General features: G+C 41.4%; 1 protein-coding gene across 1 annotated transcript in view; it reads left to right on the top strand.

Annotated features, from left to right (window-relative positions):
• NAV2 (neuron navigator 2) overlaps positions 1-8,730 on the top strand; it is a 242,657-nt gene that overhangs the window by 8,177 nt on the left and 225,750 nt on the right.

The raw sequence follows: 8,730 nt of genomic DNA, 5'->3' as shown, positions 1-8,730 counted from the left end.
CTGTCGGCTCATGTTCAGCCGGCTGTCGACCAACACCCCCAGGTCCTTTTCCGCCAGGCAGCTTTCCAGCCACTCTTCGCCAAGCCTGTAGCGCTGCATGGGGTTGTTGTGGCTGAAGTGCAGGACCCGGCACTTGGCCTTGTTGAACCTCATCCAGTTGGCCTCAGCCCATCGATCCAGCCTGTCCAGGTCCCTCTGCAGAGCCTTCCTACCCTCGAGCAGATCAACACTCCCGCCCAACTTGGTGTCGTCTACAAACTTACTGAGGGTGCATGCTGGCATGCTTTATGGAGCTCATCGTAAAGTAACATTCTTTAGTCTTCTGCAAAATGCTCTCATCAAAAACCAGGTGGTATGAAATAGCAAACCTATCCTAAAGGAATCTCCTGGAGATGCAGAGAGGTACAAGCATATTAGTAGAGGAGAACAACAGATACTGCTTTTTAAAATTCCTGGCACTAAACCTGAGCTTTACTTCTCAAAAAGAAAAAAACATCAAATTATAAAGAAGGTGTCTGGTAAACAAAACGTGAACCTTTCCCAAGTTTCAAGTACCTGAGATGTACCAAAAAGAAAGAAAATTGAGACCAATACCACCTGTCCTCTTTTTTTCTTTCTTTTTTTTTAAAGAAAGCCTTTATTTTATTGAGATGGGAAGGGTGGATTCAGTTCTTGGTTTTGGATATTCAGGGCTGGTTTTGGGTATTTTTTATTTCCTTTGAAGAGTCCTTTGAGAAACATTGTCTACTCTGTAATTTCAGTTTCCAGATTATCTCATCACTAGATTTAAATCTTTGTTTAATTTGTAGACTAATTTAATGCTTTTAGCCTGCAAATCCTCTTTTCTTACCAAAGTGGAAGAAATTAAGGAGGGATTTAAATCAATAATTGTTTTGTTTGAACTCACCAAACTTGCAACACAGAATAAATATTTTAAGTGCTGTTTAAGAAGATACAGTTTTGAATAAACTGATAGCTGGGCCTTTAATGGAAGGATGTGTTTTCTGTTATTCCTTTTTTTTTCTCATTTGCTTTCTGCTTATTTAAGCTTTGGGGCTAAACTTTGTACTTTTATTCTGGTATAAATCAAGAGATGCTCTTAAAATTTAACCCATTAATTTATTTTTTCCTTGCAGCAACTGTAGAATCTCAACCAAACTCAGATTCATTCTCCTGAGAAGTTTACCTGGCTAAAAATACCCTGCTTGAATATTATTTTTAGAAACATCTATATTTGAAGTATATAAATGGTCAGATTTTATACGTATTATTAGACATGAACTGTTGGTACATTTTGTAACAGGAAGCTGCTGGTTTTCCATTCACCAAGAACTGGAATTCAGTCAAAAACTTGGCACTTACTTGTATGCCTCTAATTTTATCTGTAAATTGTTCTTTCTGAAATAGTTTGTGGAAACTTTCTCAGTTTCTTCAGTTTTGCAAAGTGTAGGCATGGAAATAACTGCTAAAACTTAAAACAAATAAACCATTTATTAAAATAAATAATTGAGAAAACAGGTCACTTCTTATTTTAAAACAGGCTGAGATCTGAAGTTTTACTCTGATTCCACCTTTTTTTTTTTCCTCTTGGAAGTATTTTTAGGTGTGTTATCCTTGGATTATTTTTCATTTTACTTGGGGGTTATTTTAGAATTGGAAGCAATGTGTGGGAAAACAATACATGAAAGGAAAAAATATCTAACTTCTGGATTTCAAAATACACTTTTACCAGGACTTTTGCCCCTATGCATATTCAGTTTTGGACTGTAATATCATCATATTTTGACAATGTCTTGTTTAGTCCCACGGCCTCTTCTTAAATTTTACCCTGTGTCCATCCCTTGTCTTGAATATTTCCTTAAGTCCTCTCCCTATTCTCAGCTTGTGTGGGTTTTTTCTCTACAGCTATGGCTAGAAGTTGCCATATCCTCTCTCTCATAGTTGGAAAGAGTCCCTAAATCTCTTTATTTTACCTGTCCTGTCACTAATATTGGCCCATTTCTTCTGTCTTGTCCTTTACGTAATGACCGCTATGGTATAATCCAAAAGTGTGTAGTGGTACGTTCATGTTTATGGTGTAGACTTCAGAATTGCCTGTAGGTAGCAGACAGTAGCAAGGCTGTATTGGAGGAACTAGCAGTTGTAAAGAGAGTCTGTGGACTACTTTCCGATAGTAGTTGTTGAGGTTTTATTTTATACAAGCAAGAAGGAAAACTTCTGGACTGTAGAGACCAAGGAACTAGGGATTGGCAGGTATTGGTTTGGTAGCAATAGTGCTATGCTTGACAAGAAAGCATGGTCAGGTCTCTGAAACATTAATTCTTGGGCAATAAGTTGACGAATTCATTGGCGTTTTCTTTGAAAGTGGAAGTTGGTCTGTTCATAAAAGTACTAAATACTGTTAATCCTTCCTTCAAGCTCTGGAGCTCGCAGGAGTAGTGGCCAAGGTACTTGACTTGCTGCTCCGTCCATGCCTTGGGTGGGGGAAAGACAGGTTCTTAGACATGATGGTCCCAGAGGTGTAAGGGCCTGGGCTGTAAAACCTTCTTGGAGAAACGTGGAGATGTTTGTCTCACCTGCCTGACAACAAAGTTATGTAGTTATATACATCCAGGCTTTCTCATGTTATGTAAACAAAAAAACCTAAACAACCCCCCCAAAAAAAACCCCGAAACAACCCTTGACAGGCTGGCTGACTTACACAGCTGCAGAAGTAGCTGTTTGCAGTGCTGGGATCTTGTTGATTTGGTTATGCTTTCTCCAAACGGAAGGACTCAACTAACCTCCTTGATCATTTCCACGTTCCTCCTCCTCTGCCTAATAATGCTGTAGAAGCTGACAAGGCCTTTTTGCTGATAGGCAACTACATTTTTCAGAGTTGTATAGGAAGAAAATCTTCTAGGATGGCTGTCTGAGGACACCCATGCTTCGGTTTTGGGAGAAGTGGAAGTGGTGTATGATAGGCTGGAATTGTAATTCCTTTTGTATCCAGCACTTTGCAGCGTATTTTATGTCTGACAGAGCTCTTTAGAGGCTGTTCTTCGAACTAGAGGGATTTTGAGTGTGGTGGTCTCATTGCCCCAACATGTGAGGATCTGTAATCTTTCCTAGCATCTCAGCCTCCTTGTAATCCATTTGATGGATCTGCCATTTGGACAACTGAGACACATTCTCAGTTGTAAAGATTGTTGTAGTAATACCTTCTTGTTTCACGTGATGAGGTGAATCTTCCCTGATAGGATCACCTATCTTCTTCTGAAAGTGCTGACCAGCAATTATTTTTAAATTTTATTTTTTCTGCCATCTATTAATTCTATGTACTTGCCCATTGGTAGAACAAAATGAATACCCTGGTGGGATTTCGTGTTGTTGATCTAGCTTGTGTGCCGACGTTTTAAGGTGAATATGGACACGGAGACTTTGTTACACTTGCATATCTTGAAACAAATATTTAGAAGCGGATTTCTTTTTCTTTAGCCATGTCCACCTGAACCATGTCCACTGTTAGAAACTACAGGTAACTTTAGTACCAATAAGCTGAATACTGTTTTTGTACAAGTATTTTTAGAAGACTGTAACAGCTATCTTTCCACGTCATACCTATTTTGGCTGTTCCTCAGATTATGACATTAATTACCAGGAATTAATTTCTAATCAACTTGTACGAGGAGTCTAGCAAATTTGCTTCCTCTGGCAGATAGAGAACTGTCAGGCATAGTAAGATCTAGCAGATACAAAGATTCATGTCATGTCTTTTGGAGTCAGAAATCCTCCTTAGCCAGTGTAACATGATGGAAAGTTGTATTTCCTTAGAGAAACGTAATCTGGGAACAGTATCTGTGTATGTGTGTCAGAGGTTAAAGGCCTGGAACAGATGTAGAGGACACATTTGCGTCCACAAAGACCAGTGCACAACTTTGATTATAGCTGATGGAGACAATAATTAATGGATCGGTCTGGTAAGACAAATTTCATTCCGTTATAAATTATTCTTCATTTCAAAGAGTCTTATGGACGCTTAAGACTTCAAAACTAATTTTAAAAATGTCATGTGTGTTTCAACATCAAATATGCATTGGCCATTTGAAGCAATGGCTTAGAAACGGGTTTCTCTTTTCTTGCTCGATAACCATGGGTCAGTCTGCTTCTCAAGACAGCCATACGTGTCCCAGACTTGTCTGTGGCTTAGCTGGGACAGATTATTTTGGGAAGGAGTATTTTTGGCATTACTATGTCTTACGCCTCTGAGATGGGCTCTGGAGTACACAGGGGTCTGATCCTCCAGGGTAACGTGCCAAACGAGCACTGCCAAGGAGAGCTGGCAAAAAGGTGCCTGTCCTCTAGCGTGGAGCTCGAAAGGGGAGGCAGCAGCATCCTATTTATCCCTACACAACCTCGCCAAGGGAATTCTAATGAATTTGCTTTAATTTACAAAACAAAACCATTTTCTGCTTTTCAAGAGGGAAGAGCAGCAGTTGCCTAGGATCCTGTTTCCAAGCAGTCAGATACAAACTTCCCTCGCTGCAGCAATGGAGAGTTTCCATTCAGTTGCCTGTAAGAGGTAGCCTTTCGGCCTTTTACCTGGTAGGGTTTGGATCACGTGGAGTGATTTGTTTTGTAGGATTTAATACTTAGACTGCAAACTGGTGAAAGGAAATCTAGTTGTCATAAGGAGCAGAAATATTTGGAAGAGGATCTGTTTGTGAATGAAAATGTCATGCACTTAAAATTCAATGATGGAAGCACCTTCTACAAGTGAGACTTACCCAGGATTTCCTCCTTTCCCTGTGGTTGCTTCTCACTGTGGTGCCAGGCAATAGGAAACACTGAATACTGTGAGAAATTTGGAGGTGCAGTGCCTTTCTGTGAGACGTTTGCCTTTGGGATCCACTGGCCAAGCTGTGGTAGGTGCCTGCAGCAGAAGGAAGCACAGAGAGACCCCAGGCTCTGTGGGGACCCCAGGCCAGCCCTGTGTACGGCTGCCTTTGGATGGAGGAGTAGGTGCTGAAGGGTAAGGTAAGGAGAGCCAGGTCTGCCTGCTGTGTCCTGTACTTGCCACCAGCTCCCCAAGCCTCAGGTGCTGGGGTCAGCGAGGGTCTTATGGAGGGCTTTCAGCGGCCTCTGCCATGGGTTGCTTTTGGGAATCTGGAGAAGATGTTCCCCTTCTGGGTGTATTTTGACCTAAAGGGGTTGCGGTGGTGAGACTTGGAAGACCAACCCTGTTGGAGGTGACGTGAGTTGTGGTGCACATGCTGTATTGTGCAGTGGGATGTAATGCCCGTGGGTCATACCCACCGGTGGTTTGGTTTATCAAGTTAGGTAGCAAGGCAGCTGTATCTTATTTTTAACGCAAGAATCAATCCCAGCTTCCCCTTGTTGAGCAGGTTACTTGCTGCAGTAAGCACTTGAAAAAGGAGAAGAAAAGAAAGTGAAAAAAAGAGGGGGGGCCGCAAAAAGAGGTATGTGAAAGAACCTGAAATCAAAAAGCCAGTCCACAAAGCTCCTAGACTACTCAATAGCAGATCCTTCACTCTCCTATACACAGTTTCAGATTTTTGCTGAAACTTAATCTCTTGGCCACAACATTGTGAACTAGATAAGATTTAGTCTTCTTTATTGCCTCCCGAGCTCCCTGAGATTCAGCAGAAAGGGGCTTTGCATTGAACAAGCACAAATTCTAATCAATTATCTTCATAGCCTGAGAAATGTGCGTTGGTGTGAGACATTATGGTGGGGACCGATGCCACCCTCGGCTCCCCGTAGGCTGCTGTGTCAGCATCTCTGAGCCGATGGCCCATCAGATCCACTCAGTGTTTATTGTACAGCATTAAGCAGAGAGAGATTTGAAAGTTCAGTGTTCCACTGGCAAATCATTTAATTTTACATAATTTTGCAGTGGTTCTTAGCAGCTTATATAAATGGATTTTCAACAAATAAAAGCCTCGGGCTTTCTGTGGATGGGTGCACATTTCGGTCATGTGAACAATACCTGTGGTGGGTAGGACTCTTTTGTAAACCGTCTTGTGAATAGCTGCAGCATTACTCAGTGCTGTTACCCTCCCTCCTCCTTTCTTCTCTGGCAGCAGCTGAAATGGCAGGGCTTGGTTTGGCCCGTACTTTGCATCATTTATAGCAATGCTGTTAAATGCTGGGCTGAAATGGATCGTAGCTCAGCTAATTTGCATGATTTAAAATGCTAGCTCGGTTTAATGTAGAGCAGCTGGTATATACTTAACTCCTTCAGGAGAAAACTTAATACCAGCAGATCGCATTATCCAGGGCTACACTACATTTATTTATTTATTTATTCCATCTCTTCGCTGCTTTCCAGAACATTTGTAGAGATCATTTACGCGTCGCTGGGGAAGGGCTTTGCTCTCTGTTGATATTTCTCTATCTCGCAGAGTTCACAGTGGAAATAATCGGTCCCACTGTGTGACAAATACTTGTTGTGACTTCCTGAGCATCCACTTACACTGACCTTAGCAGATAGGACTCTAAATTAAGATGTGACATGATGAAGGATGGCGCGATTAGTTCGAAGAGGGACAGGTGTAGAGGCCTGGATTACATGGATTACCACATACTCAATTTCTTAGGGTTAAATTTCAAGGTTGAAAATGGCTAATTCCACAATTATGGAATTAGGATGTGCCGTGCCATTCCTCCGGGTGCTGTGCCGGCAGCCAGAGTCACCTTGCGAGGGAAGGAAGAGTTGGAAGATCAAAGAATTCCTTCACTCCCCTGAAATAATTAGCGCAGCCTCAGCGAGAGGGTGGAGGGAGCGTAATCTTTTAATACCAACCCTTCTCAGAATTGACCTTGTCACAGGCAGATTCAGCTTCTTGCAGAGGAAGAGATGTGTGATAGCATCACTCTTACTGCATCAGAAATGCTGGCACGGGATTTCATCCTCTGCCAAAATTCTCTTGCCTTTCCGTAGGCGATGGGCCTCTCGTGCTAAAGAGCTCTGAATGTGCCTTTGGACAATCTGCGAGATGGTGTGCGATGAAGATGGACTTTACAAAGTCAGGGCTTTCTTAAGGCAGTTACGATGGAGCTTTCTCTTCCTCTGGGAATTTTTTATTCTCTTGAGTCACGACTTGAGCTGAGGTTTCTCATGGAACAGCAGTTTCAAATGGTCAGTTCTGAAGACCCTTATTAATTTCAAGCCCAAGTCATTAAGCTAGAAAGAAAACATATCTGTTAGGTTCTTTTGACATGCGTAAATCCTTCAATATTGCATCTGAAGTTTAAGCATTTCTGTTACCCTTTTTAAACCTTTGTGTTAGAAGATACCATGTAGGTTCTTTTGACATGCATAAATCCTTCAATATTGCATCTGAAGTTTAAGCATTTCTATTACCCTTTTCAAACCTTTGTGTTAGAAGATACCATGCAGTTATTCAGTTGACATCACTGCTGTATTTGGTGTATAGGACATGAAAGTCACGTTGGTACAACAGAAAGGACAAGTCTTCCCTAATGAAAACTGATGATTGTCGTCTTTGTTGTGAAAGGGAAACCACTAAGAAGATGATGTCCTGTAAATCATCTTCTACCATGAATGTAGACAAGATAAATTGCCCTCAGCGATGAAATACTTCATTATTTCATCTGGTGTTGTCCATGTGTAAGATAATTAGCATGCCTGCATGCTGTGGAAGATTATAGCCCTGTGTTATACAGTCAAATTATTTATGTTGTAGTGTATGTATACAATAACTCCATTGAACATCTGAATGTTTTTGATGTACAATATGCAAATAATTTCAGCCATTTGAGGAAGAGGCTTGCTAACGGTTACTCTTAAAGGTAGTGAATTTAGTTAAGCAACATGTATCCATCCTTTAAATAGATAGAAACCATTTTGTGAGACAGTTTAGAAGGTGCCATTATAGCTGAGGTGGAATAGTGTCATTGGTTGTCAGGCACCAGGTCAAAACTTCAAACAAATAATGCTATTTGTGTTTATCAAGTCTGACTCTAGGCTTCTGGAATGGGAGCAAATTAGCCAACTTTTCATTTACGCTGCGTGTGAGAGCTGACTGCAAGTTAGTAAATCCTCATCAACCATGTCACTTGGGTGTTTTCAGTATTGTTTGTTTTCTTTTTATAACTAAGGGATAAGTTTGTTTCTTTTAATGCTTTTCCATTGATTAATACAAACTTTTCAGGGATCCAGGCTTGACCTCTAATGCTGACTATTTCATTCCTTACTATTTTCCACCACAGATATTTTTAACTCGCTGTTTTTAGGCCTTTTCCAACTGGTCAAAAGGTTAGGAAAGCCAGTTCCACCAGACCGGACACGTTGTAAAAAAGCTTGAAAGAATGATAAGACTAGTTTTTATGGCACCTTCATTTTGAGCTGTACCTTCCTGCCAGGAAGGGTTTCGGTCCTTAAAGGGCAGGGAGGATGCAGTGGTGAGTGTGTGAGCCCTGAAGACCCCCAGGCCATCAGCGTAGCTTCAGACGAGTCACCTCGTTGCTGCCTGCTGTGGTTTGTCAGCAGCAACTCCCTTATCTCACAGGTGTTCTGCGGAGATAAATCTACTATAATTCCAAGCAGCTCAGGTAAAGTGATACCCGGAGCCATGAAATTACCTTAAATAGCTAACTGTGTGACTCTTAAGCCTTCATGCTTCAGTGTGATCTGCTTTTTCCCTATCATTGATTCCTGCCCCCCCCCCCCCCACAGGAGAATATTGAACAAAAAAAAGATGAGTA

The sequence above is a fragment of the Pygoscelis adeliae genome, unplaced genomic scaffold (assembly GCF_000699105.1).
Source record: "Pygoscelis adeliae isolate BGI_AS28 unplaced genomic scaffold, ASM69910v1 Scaffold171, whole genome shotgun sequence".
NCBI classification, from domain to species: domain Eukaryota; kingdom Metazoa; phylum Chordata; class Aves; order Sphenisciformes; family Spheniscidae; genus Pygoscelis; species Pygoscelis adeliae.
Note: the sequence above shows the minus strand (reverse complement) of the source record. Positions and strands in the feature narration are given on the sequence as shown.